This window comes from Ovis aries, chromosome 20 (genome assembly GCF_016772045.2).
Source record: "Ovis aries strain OAR_USU_Benz2616 breed Rambouillet chromosome 20, ARS-UI_Ramb_v3.0, whole genome shotgun sequence".
Classification (NCBI taxonomy): domain Eukaryota; kingdom Metazoa; phylum Chordata; class Mammalia; order Artiodactyla; family Bovidae; genus Ovis; species Ovis aries.
The window spans coordinates 44,683,446-44,696,515 of record NC_056073.1 but is presented as its reverse complement, the minus strand read 5'-3'; the positions used below and the strand labels follow the sequence as shown (position 1 = coordinate 44,696,515).

General features: G+C 44.1%; 1 protein-coding gene across 12 annotated transcripts in view; it reads left to right on the top strand.

Annotated features, from left to right (window-relative positions):
- The window catches only part of LOC101106554 (glucosaminyl (N-acetyl) transferase 2 (I blood group)), a 109,587-nt gene that overhangs the window by 65,319 nt on the left and 31,198 nt on the right, over positions 1-13,070 (top strand). The window lies entirely within an intron of this gene.

Below are 13,070 nucleotides of genomic sequence, written 5' to 3'. Positions count from 1 at the left end.
CAGTTGTGACAGAATGAGACTGATTTTGAATAAGCATCCTATGAATTGAATGAAATCGGTGGTGTTTCTCTTAGAGACTGTTACACAGTATTATACTGATGCTCAAAGTTCACGGGGCTGTTTCATCTTTGGATGTTTACAAATTATCACTCTGGCTTGAACGTCTCTAGTCTCAGACCTGACCAGGTGTCCAGGTCTCAACTGACTTGGTTCAGTAAATCTAGTCTGATATTTTATTGCCTGGGGGAGTGAGTCACAGTGAGTTGAAACGTGCGGAGAGACATTCTAGCTGGAGCTGACCCCAAGTCACTACTCAACTACTCAATTGTTAAGTCCCATTTTCTTATTAGAAGTTGCCCTTTGCAGGCTCTTGTTTTGATAGACTGTGGAAGTCTTTCCCGTTGTTCATGATAATTTGGGGCTAAGGTATTTGAGGCATGGAGGCAGGAAACAGCAGCAGATTCCCTCTTTAGATTCAGGACTAGGTTTCTTCTCAAAGTTCTGTTTCCCATATGTTGTCTGGGAAGGTCCGTGTGACCTGTAGGGCCTCTTCCTGGCGATGTCCCAATGCACTGGTTTCTGTTATTGTGCCAGCCTGCCTGTGGGTGTCAGCCCTGCGGGGAGGTGACCCCAAGCCCGCCACGCTGGAAATACCTCCCTTCTCTTGGCTGCAGTATCGCTATTGTTGGCGCATACGAGTGCCACCTTCATACCTGAACGTGGACTCACAGCAATTGTTAGGTGCCCAATAGCTCAGCATCCCTGAGGGCTAATCTAGAGTGGCAGTTATAGAAACTTACTTAAAGAGGGGAGCGAAAAGGACTGGCAAGGTGGTTGGGGGCAGAGGCTTGCAGTTAACAGTTCTCAAAGACTTGCAAGAGGGGGAGTAAATCAACCTTTTTTCCCAGTTTAAGTAGCAACTGAAAGTGGGGTGCGGTTGCTTGCTGCTCAAAAGAAGCGAAGTTGGTGGAAAGGAAGGTTTGCTTTATTTTGGATGCTGACCACGGAGCAGGGAGGGCAGACTTCTGTCCAAAGGAGGGCTTTCCCCTGCTGACAACCAGTGGGCAAGAGCTTTCATAATCTGCGGGAGGGGCTGTGGGCAGAAACAGCACAGTCGGCACTGACAGTCATCTTGAAATTGGTCACCAGTGGTTGGTTTGTTCCAATATCCTTGACACCAGTTCTTGGAATTGTGGCAGCTTATGTCACGGCTATGGTCTTACCATCAAGTGGTTAACTTACCTGAGGTTTCAGTATCTATAAGACAGCTCACAGGATATGGCTCAGATACTCATTTATCTGTAGCCCTTGAGAAGGAACTAAAGGTCCTCGACTGTGCTTAATGACAGCATTGTTATTATTTGGTCTGCTTGGACTATTTTCCTTTGTTTCTGCATTTTCTCACTTCTCTGATTCAACTTATTCTTTGGCTAAAGTTCTTCCATAGACAAAAGGCAGGCAGAGGACATGGGGGGTGGGGACAAGGACCATAGGCAGAGTCCTGCTCCATTTCACAGTGAGTGTTACCCTAATTGTTCACAAATAAGTGTAAACGTTCTGTACATGGCATGCAATACCGTTTTTGTTAACACAGTTTGTGCTAGGTGTGTTATGCTCCATAGCACCTCTTTTAATTATGAGAAATAATCATTGTTATCCTCATGTACAGATGAAGAAAACGAGGCTTAGTAGCAGTGTAGTGGTTCAGTCCTGTCCGTTCTTTGCAACCCCATGGACTGTAGCCCGCCAGGTTCCTCTGTCCATGAAATTTCTCCAGGCAAGAATACTGGAGCGGGTTGCCATTTCCTTCTCCAGGAGATCTTCCTGACTCAGGGATTGAACCCGGCTCTGCTGTATCGCAGGCGGATTCTTTACCATCTGAGCCATCAGGGATGTGCTTGGTTCACATAGCTTGTCCAAGGCAAAGCTGGGGTCTGATCCTGGATTTGCGAGCCCTGAAGTTTGAAGTGTTTCTCTTGTACCAGGAGAAGGAACGGTCTTGTTTTGTTTTTTTCTTTTCTGTATATCTAAAACAAATTCCCTGCAGAACCCCAGAAAGGTGAAAGGACGAGTTTGGAGGAAAAATGCAGAGAACAGTGAAAGTAAGCCCCACCTGACCACTCTAAGCTAGAAATCAGGTTAGCAGGGATATGGAAGAATGTGTGTGTGTGTGTGTGTGTGTGTGTGTGTGTGTGTGTGTGTGTGTGTATGTTTGGAGTCACAGGAAGGTGCCCTTGCTGGAACCAGCTGCCACGACCCACCCAGGCTTCTGTACCTGCTTTCCAAGCCCGCTCTAGACCAGGCTGTGGTCTGGCTCCCCCTTCGTGCAGCCAGTGGACCTGGGAAGTACTCTTCAGGGCTCCTCTGCTGCTCACAGAGGCTGGTGGGCGAGACCCATCCAGGCTGACTTTGAACCTAGTCACTGCTAAACGGTAACAAAAAGAACATGAAGAATCTTGAGGACATTGTCTCCCTACAGAATAGAAAAGAAGTCTTAAAAAAAAAACCAAAACAGGAATGTTGGTGCTGTGTCTGTGTTCAGCAATTAACAAATACTTATTAAACCCCGCGTGGTATCTGGCACTGTTCTGTGAACTGAGGGTGGCTCTGGAAGGAAATAGGTATGACTTTATGGAATTTAAGTTTTGAGATTTGAATGGTTGCATTCTCAGGTTTAGTGACTCTTTAGTTCATCAGGTTTGGGTATATTGAGCTAATCCACCCCCCCCCCCAACTCCAACAACCTCAAAATGTGGGGTTTTTTTCCCCCTGATTATCTCCGTCCCTATTCTTAAAAATAAGAAATATATTCAAGAGCTTTAAAATTTTTAAGTTAAATTTTTTAACTCTATGAGCTGCCCATATTGTTGCTTCCTTGTATTCTTCCAGGGATATTTTATTAAGTTTATAGATAATAAAATTAATCAAACATTGTGTGTGGAAAATAGTACACTTTTTTTTTTTTTAAGTTCACAAAATACACAGCAAAAAGGAGAATGGCTGTTTTTTTAGGCACTGTATTGCTGACTCATTGGAAAAGACCCTGATGTTGGGAAAGATTGAGGGTAGGAGGAGAATGGGGCAAGAGATTGAGGGTAGGAGGAGAATGGGGCAACGGAGGATGAGATGGTTGGATGGCATCTCTGACTCAATGGACATGAGTTTGAGCAAGCTCAGGAGATGGTGAAGGACAGGGAACCCTGGCGTGCTGCAGTCCATGGGGTCGCAAAGAGTCAGACAGGACTTAGCAGCTGAATGACAACAAATTGTGAGTGAGAAACAGAAGTTGACAAGATGTAACCTCTGTTTAAATAGATCATATGCAGACATTTAGGAAACTAATTTTCATTTAAAATTTTCTGAAGCATTTTTGATGGTTCACTTGTTTGTTTAATTTTTTAGCCATACCATGGGGCGGCTTAGCCTCCCCACCAATGACTGAACTGGTGCCCCTCGAAGTGGGAGCACAGAGTCTTAAACTCTGGACCGCCTGGGAAGTCCCATTATGTATTTTGTTAATATGTACATATTTTATTTTTTTAAATTTTGGCCATGCCGTTCAGCTTGCAGGATCTCAGTCCCCTGACCAGGAAATGAACCTGGGCATGAACCCCTAGACTGCCAGGGAGCTCCCCAACACAGCAGGACTCTCTGACCTGACCCCCCTACCCCCTTACCCCATCTCTCTCCCCTCACTGCTTTGTACCTAAGGCCTCATGCTTCATATCCCAGCAACTGCTTGGTCCTACACACTTCTGCGATTTTCCCTTAATTTTTTTTGGTGGCTTTTTATGATGTCTTCTCTGAGCTACCCTTCCTATCATCTCTGACTATTCCTATGCATCCTTTGTAACCCTCCTTGGAAGTCACCTCCTCCAGAAGCCATCCTTGATAACCCACCTCCCAGACAGCTGGTATTCCTATTCACCCTGCCACAGCTCCCAGCACTGAATTATAACTACCTGCTAAGTGAAAAGCCCCTCTGCCCTTCCTCCTCCTTGTTTGAGTTCTTTTAGGGTGAGAAATGTGATATCCATTTTTATCTTTTCCATCACTACCCCTACACTGTGACCTATTGCTGTGCCTGAAGAGGGTTTGATGCTTGTGGGTTGGGTCTGGGGAGGGGCTGGACAGTTAGGAGACATTGAATACATGCATATGTATGGCTGAGTCACTGCTGGGTGCCTGAAACTATCACGACATTGTTAATCAGCTATCGAAGTCTGAAAAAAAAAAAAGTTCAGAGAGTGATGTCCCCTATCTGAAGTGGGGAGTAGTAATTTTTGATAGTAAGAATCAGAGAAACAGTGGGTAGGCTGAAAGGTATTGTCACGAGAGTGTATGTTCCTCAATTCTTTATCTCATGACAGCAAAGATTTGGAGTGACGGACCTTAAAGCCCCCTCGGCGTGTCCAGCTCTCAGGTCTTGGATAGACCATGTTAAGCTCTCAGGTCTTGAATGGACCATGTTATAGCTCTTAGACAAATCAGTGTTACAGCTCAGTGTTACAGCTTTATTTTATTTAGAAGATAGCAGGAAAATCCATCTTCGAGGCGTGAGGTCATGTCGTCTAAAGACACGAGGAGAAGAGCGTCCCAGCGCACGGGAGAGAGAGCTGGCACTGGCTCCTCTGTTTATATGTCTATCTCTCCCTGGGCCTGTCCTTTGTAGATTGGGCCAGCCAGGAGTGCTGTTTGTTTTACCTGAGGTCCTCACTCTGGTCCTCGGACCTTCTTTTGTGTCATTTTCGCGGGCTTTTCCCTTCCTTGTCTTGTAGCCACCGCCACTTTAGACTCTTTTTCCCTGTTCTATCTGCCTAACAGTATAATTCCGTAACAGCTAGGCCAAGAAGTGATAGCAGTAAAGAGAAAGATAACCAGTCCTTGTGGAATTTTAAGAGTTTCAGCTGGAATGTTAATAGGGCAGAATCATTACTTAGAAGACTGATTCTCAGGGACTTCCCTGATGGTCCAGTGGTTAAGACTCCATACTTCCACTATAAAGGGTGCAGGTTCGATCCCTGGTCAGGGAACTAAGAGCTGAGTGGTCCAATAAACAAATGAAAACTGGTTCCCAGGTAGCCAGCTGGGCCCGTGCAGTCTCCTCTGATGCCCGGAGCGAGCACCAGTTCCCTAGGTGGGTACTGCCAGCTGGTTTCTGTCTTATCTGCCCTAAGTCTGAGTATCTCCCACAGCTTGGCACTTACCCAGCCCTGCGGTTTGTGTCCCACTTGGCTGCTCCCGGTTCACAGAGTGGGCTTCTTCTGTCAAAATCTGACCCAGAGTACCCCTTAGGGGCTTTCCTGGTGGCTCAGATGGTAAAGAATGTACCTGCAACGCAGGAGACCCAGGTTCAATCCTTGGGTCGGAAAGATCCCCTGGAGAAGCAAATGGCTACCCACTCCACTATTCTTGCCTGGAGAATCCCATGGACAGAGGAGCCTGGTGGGCTAAAGTCCTTGGGGTCGAAAAAAGTTGGACGTGACTGAGCAACAAAAACCTTCACCTTCACCTTCAACCCTTAGCTATTGGCTTGGAAAAAACAGGAGCATGAGGAGATGAAAGGTTAAGGAAAAACAACAGCAGAAACTTGAGGAACGTTTCTGCAGGTGTAGCTCTCAACAAAAGTAAACACTGAGCTCTTGGGAAGGTCTGTGTTCTCTCTGGAAAGGTTACCCCAACCTTAAATCTGGGTGTGGCTGGATCAGCCCCCAGGCTTTTTCAAAGTATGCATTGTGTTCTCTGAACATCAGCCTAAATTTAGAGTTGGGTTTCCAGTGCCACAAAGGATGCATTCAATCATGTTGATCGTACCATTGATTGAGAATGATGAACATAATCAGACTGGAAGAATCCTGTTTTAATGAACATTATTAGAACATTCAGGCTTATACTCGAGTTATTTTTTCGTGCCTGAATGACAGTCCACAGTGGCACTCATTTTTGTTGACATGGAGGTAAATTCAGATTGAAGGGGAAATTACACTAAACAGATCCTTTCCTTGGGTTCCTGTCTGCTGAGCAGAGTTTTCACATGACATCATTTCCATATGGCCAGATAATGTTAAATACACATAATACAGTTGGACATGATTTCCACAATATTGTATTAGGGCGGCAGGCCTGTTTTGCTTGTTTTGTCTCTTTGATAAATGTAGGTGGTTCCTGGGGAAGTAATCTGAGGTCAGAGAAGGTTATGATATATCCTGGCTCTTGAGAATCTAGATGTCAGCCTGGCCCTTGGTACAGAAACCTTAGACAGGTTACAGAGTATTTACGTAATTAAACTATACTAACCTGGTGGCTCAGTGGTAAAGAACCCGCCTGCCAATGCAGAAGACGAGGGTTCAATCCCTGGGTTGGGAAGATCTCCTGGAGAAAGAAGTGACCACCCACTCCAGTATTCTTGCCTGGGAAATCCCATGGACAAAAGAGCCTAGTGGGCTACAGTCCATGGGGTTGACCTAGGGATTAAACAAAAAAGACAGGACTATACTGAAGTCCTAGCCATTTGAAGGCATTTATTTGTGATGCCTCTGGCCATCGGTTGTGCTGGATAACACTTGGATCATCTTCTTTTAAAAAATATATTTATTTGTTTGCTGTTGGCTGCATGGGGTCTGAGTTGCTGGGGACTTTCTCGAGTTGTGGCGGACGGGGCCCCTCCCCGTCGCAGTGCAAGGCCCTCTCACTGCAGTGGCTTCTCGTGTTGCAGAGCACCGGCTTTAGGGCCTGGGGGCTTCCATAGTTGCGGAGAACGGACTCAAGTTGCCCCATTGCATGTGGAATCTTCCTGAACCAGGGATCAAACCTTTGCCCCCTGCATTGGCAGGCAGATTCTTGACCACTGAACCCTCAGGGGAGTTCCTGGGTCATCCTCTTTACTGGGGAATCTGTGCCCAGTGATTTCTCCCCCAATCCTGTGAAGCAAATAATCTAGAAATACTGCTCCTAATTAGCTTTTAATCCCGAATTCCTAGAACAACATTATACAAAACAAGAACAATTGGATTACCATATATATACACACTTAATTATGTACAGATACCATTCCTATTCATAAATATCCAGTAAGCTGAACTTAACACGACTTGAAGTCATGCAGAAAGGATTAATGTAGGTACTGCTTTAGACCCGGCAAGGCCATTTTTTTTTGCAACTTTCATTCCACCTCCAATCAATTTTCTAGCAACTGTCTGAAATTAATCTTTTCTAGAAGAACCAAGGTTTTAGGTTTTATGTATTTTTGGCCACGCTGTGTGTCTTTTGGGATCTTTAGTTCCCTGAGCAGAGATCAAACTGTGTTCGGTGTAATAGAAGCGCAGAATCCCAACCATTGGACCACCAGGGAAGTCCCTCAGTGACTCTTTAAAACAGTAAAATGTTCGTTGCATGTCACAGTCATAACAGATATATAATCGGTGTCTACAGATCTCGTTACCATCTAGATCTCTACTCTCTCTGAACCACAGCAATGGCATCTCCCGATATCTCCCCTCGAGTGCACGTGATGCTATGAAAAGGCTTTGAACCAGATAAGTGCAGGTTAAATGTTGGCTCCCATTACCTGCTAACTATGTGATACTGGTCTTAGTCTATGCTGTCTCAGTTAACCCATCTGTGATGGTGGGAATAATAAATTTAGTCTCAGGAGATGTTATGAATATTAAATAAGATAAGGTATATAGTATAGTGGTTCCCAGATAGACCATGCTTCAGGAGCCCCGGTCAGTTGAGTTCAGTTCAGTCGCTCAGTCGTGTGCGACTCTTTGCGACCCCATGAATCGCAGCACACCAGGCCTCCCTGTCCATCACCATCTCCCAGAGTTCACTCAGACTCACGTCCATCAAGTCCATGATGCCATCCAGCCATCTGATCCTCTGTCGTCCCTTTCTCCTCCTGCCCCCAATCTCTCCCAGCATCAGAGTCTTTTCCAATGAGTCAACTCTTCACATGAGGTGGCCAAAGTACTGGAGCTTCACCTTTAGCATCATTCCTTCCAAAGAAATCCCAGGGTTGATCTCCTTCAGAATGGACTGGTTGGATCTCCTTGCAGTCCAAGGGACTCTCAAGAGTCTTCCCCAACACCACAGTTCAAACGCATCAATTCTTCGGCGCTCAGCCTTCTTCACAGTCCAACTCTCATATCCATACATGACCACAGGAAAAACCATAGCCTTGACTAGGCGGACCTTAGCCAGCAAAGTAATGTCTCTGCTTTTGAATATACTATCTAGGTTGGTCATGAATTTTCTTCCAACGAGTAAGCGTCTTTTAATTTCATGGCTGCAATCACCATCTGCAGTGATTTTGGAGCCCCCCAAAATAAAGTCTGACACTGTTTCTACTGTTTGCCCCTCTATTTCCCATGAAGTGATGGGACCAGATGCCATGATCTTCGTTTTCTGAATGTTGAGCTTTAAGCCAACTTTTTCACTGTGTTTCACTTTCATCAAGAGGCTTTTTAGTTCCTCTTCACTTTCTGCCATAAGGGTGGTGTCATCTGCATATCTGAGGTGATTGATATTTCTCCCGGCAATCTGGATTCCAGCTTGTGTTTCTTCCAGTCCAGCGTTTCTCATAATGTACTCTGCATAGAAGTTAAATAAGCAGGGTGACAATATACAGCCTTGATTTACTCCTTTTCCTATTTGGAACCAGTCTGTTGTTCCATGTCCAGTTCTAACTGTTGCTTCCTGACCTGCATACAGATTTCTCAAGAGGCAGGTCTGGTGGTCTGGTATTCCCATCTCTTTTAGAATTTTCCACAGTTTATTGTGATCCACACAGTCAAAGGCTTTGGCATAGTCAATAAAGCAGAAATAGATGTTTTTCTGGAACTCTCTTGCTTTTTCCATTATCCATCGGATGTTGGCAATTTGATCTCTGGTTCCTCTGCCTTTTCTAAAACCAGCTTGAACATCAGGAAGTTCACGGTTCACATATTGCTGAAGCCTGGCTTGGAGAATTTTGAGCATTACTTTACTAGCATGTGAGATGAGTGCAACTGTGCAGTAGTTTGAGCATTCTTTGGCATTGCCTTTCTTTGGGATTGGAATGAAAACTGACCTTTTCCAGTCCTGTGGCCACTGCTGAGTTGTCCAAATTTGCTGGCCTATTGAGTGAAGCACTTTCACAGCATCATCTTTCAGGAGTTGAAATAGCTCAACTGGGATTCCATCACCTCCACTAGTTTTGTTCATAGTGATGCTTTCTAAGGCCCACTTGACTTCACATTCCAAGATGTCTGGCTCTAGATTAGTGATCACACCATCATGATTATCTGGGTCGTGAAGGTCTTTTTTGTACAATTCTTCTATGTATTCTTGCCACCTCTTCTTAATATCTTCTGCTTCTGTTAAGTCCAAACCATTTCTGTCCTTTATCGAGCCCATCTTTGCATGAAATGTTCCCTTGGTATCTCTAATTTTCTTGAAGAGATCTCTAGTCTTTCCCATTCTGTTGTTTTCCTCTATTTCTTTGCATTGATCACTGAAGAAGGCTTTCTTATCTCTTCTTGCTATTCTCTGGAACTCTGCATTCAGATGCTTATATCTTTCGTTTTCTCCTTTGCTTTTCGCCTCTCTTCTTTTCACAGCTATTTGTAAGGCCTCCCCAGACAGCCATTTTGCTTTTTTGCATTTCTTTTCCATGGGGATGGTCTTGATCCCTGTCTCCTGTACAATGTGACGAACCTCCATCCATAGTTCATCAGGCACGCTATCTATCAGATCTAGGCCCTTAAATCTATTTCTCACTTCCACTGTATAGATAAGGGATTTGATTTAGGTCATACCTGAATGGTCTAGTGGTTTTCCCTACTTTCTTCAATTTAAGTCTGAATTTGGCAATAAGGAGTTCATGATCTGAGCCACAGTCAGCTCCTGGTCTTGTTTTTGTTGACTGTATAGAGCTTCTCCATCTTTGGCTGCAGAGAATATAATCAGTCTGATTTTGGTGTTGACCATCTGGTGATGTCCATGTGTAGAGTCTTCTTTTGTGGTTGGAAGAGGGTGGTAAGTGTTGCAAGAGGGCATCAGAGGGCAGACACACTGAAACCATACTCACAGAAAACTAGTCAATCTAATCACACTAGGACCACAGCCTTTTCTAACTCAATGAAACCAAGCCATGCCTGTGGGGCAACTCAAGATGGGCGGGTCATGGTGGAGAGGCCTGACAGAATGTGGTCCACTGGAGAAGGGAATGGCAAACCACTTCAGTATTCTTGCCTTGAGAACCCCATGAACAGTAGGAAAAGGCAAAATGATAGGATACCAAAAGAGGAACTCCCCAGGTCATTAGGTGCCCAATATGCTGCTGGAGATCAGTAGAGAAATAACTCCAGAAAGAATGAAGGGATGAAGCCAAAGCAAAAACAATACCCAGCTGTGGATGTGACTGGTGATAGAAGCAAGGTCCGATGCTGTAAAGAGCAATATTGCATAGGAACCTGGAATGTCAGATCCATGAATCAAGGCAAATTGGAAGTGGTCAAACAAGAGATGGCAAGGGTGAACGTTGACATTCTAGGAATCAGCAAACTAAAATGGACTGAAATGAGTGAGTTTAACTCAGATGACCATTACATCTACTACTGCGGGCAGGAATCGCTCAGAAGAAATGGAGTAGCCATCATGGTCAACAAAAGAGTCCAAACCGCAGTACTTGGATGCAGTCTCAAAAACGACAGAATGATCTGTGTTAATTTCCAAGGCAAACCATTCAATATCACAGTTATCCAAGTCTATGCCCCAACCAGTAATGCTGAAGAAACTGAAGTTGAACGGTTTTATGAAGACCAACAAGATCTTTTAGAACTAACACCCAAAAAAGATGTCCTTTTCATTATAGGGGACTGGAATGCAAAAGTAGGAAGTCAAGAAACACCTGGAGTAACAGGCAAATTTGGCCTTGGAATGTGGAATGAAGCAGGGCAAAGACTAATAGAGTTTTGCCATGAAAATGCACTGGTCATAGCAAACACCCTCTTCCAACAACACAAGAGAAGACTCTACACATGGACATCACCAGATGGTCAAAGAGCCCCGGTGGAGCCCATTAAAACATGGATTGCTGGCCCCTAGCACCAGGATTTCCAGTCCAGTAGGACCGGAGCAGGGTCCAGAATTTGTAGTTCTAACAAGTTGCAGGGGGTACTGATGCTAGAAGCCCCCCTTGAGAACTGTTGGCTCTGCCCTTTTACAGAGTAGCACATAGATTTGCAGGAAATGTTGGTTCTGTTTATTTCCATCTCCTTAAGTGAGAAAAAAAGGTAATCACCAGTAAAAATGAAAGTGAGTTTATATAAGGCAAAGCTTTACAGTTTTGGTTGCTTAGGGTGGCTGTTGTGAAAGTGGTGTGGAAATGACTGATGCTTGGGAAGGACTCATGTTGAAGAAATATCCTGGGCTTTGGAGTGAGACAAACTGATGATGAATTTTGGTTCTGCCCTTAGTAACTTTGTGACCATGGGTGGTGGTATTAGTCACTAAGTCATATCTGATTCTTTGTGAACCCAGGGACTGTAGCCGGCTAGGCTCCTCTGTCCACGGGATTTCCCAGGCAAGATTACTGGAGTGGGTTGCTATTTGCTTCCTCAGAATATCTTCCTGACCCAGGGATCAAAATCTGGATCTCCTGCGTCTCCTGCATTGACAAGTGAATTCTTTACCACTGAGCCGCCTGAAAAGCCTGACCGCGGATACCCAAACCTTAAATCCCTCATCTGTTTAAACTCACAGTAATGATGGCTACTTAGTAAAGCTGATTTGAGAACTGAGTGAAAAAATTGGGTGTAAATTGAGAGGTGAAGTGTTTTTCTATTTGTTAATACAAATTCGTATTAAGAAAACCTAAATATGGTGTAGAATTCCTAAACTAATGAGATCCTTAAGGAAGGTGTTAAATTAAACCCATTTAAATCTCTTTGCTATGAAAAGATGTCTACACAATGGCCTCAAAACCATGTAAAGCTAGATGTAAGTACATCCAAAGAGAAATAGGAGGAACTATAAGGAAACTTAAGCAGTTTAACATGTTGGGATGCGCATTTTTTATCATTTTGATTTCCCTAAATGTTATTGGTATAATTTCTGAAACTATGGAAAAGTCTCACTTAGTTCTTACAGTAATACTGTGAAGTATATTCTCATATCCATGAGAAGAGTGTTTCCTTAAAGATGCAAAGGATGTTAGTATCAGGACTCTTTCTGAGATCACATCACATGAAAGGAACAGGAGCTGGGATTAATAGGATTGTTTTATTTTCTTAAACCTTATCATGTACAGAGATGTCAGTTTAGAATAAATATAATTTCTTGGAAAAGGAAATTGACATAGCCAAGACTTGGAAGAAATTGGAGCTGTTTTTTTTCCCCACAGTCAATCTGTATAGGTTTCTGCGCATTCTGCCATATCCTTCTCATTTCCGTGTTCAACTTCCTGGATGTTAAAACAAATTATTGCTCCTCCTAGCTACTTACCAGGGACCACTGTAAAATTCTATTTTGTGTGTGTGTGTGTGTGTGTGTGTGTGTGTGTGTGTACGCTAAGTCGCTCAGTTGTGTCTGACCCTCGGCAACCCTATGGACTGACTCTGGCTGTGTTAGACTATGTCTGCCTCTGAGTGACCCACCAGGCTCCTCTGTCCATGGGATTCTCGAGGCAAGAATACTGGAGTAGCTTGCTGTGCCCTCCTCTAAAACTATTAGAAATTTACGAACACACACAATCAGATGCAGAATGGTACAGTCATCCTCATGTGCCCATCAGCCAGTTTCAAACGTTCTTTAATCTTTAGGAGCAATATGTTTGTTAAGATGCTCATTTTGGCCTTCCTCTTCCTGTAGGGAACGTGGAAGGAGTTTGTTATTAAGAGTAGGAATTGCTTAGTGGGGGTAGACTGTTCCATGTGCAGTGTTTAGAGGTAATTTTTTCCATCTCTTCTAGCTACTGAATATTCTGCTTCCTCTGTATAGGAGGAAAAAAAGACATTGACAGTCTATTTTATGAATCCCCTTTGGAACTGACTTGGAGAGTTTCCTGTTGGTCCAGTGGTTTTTCCTGT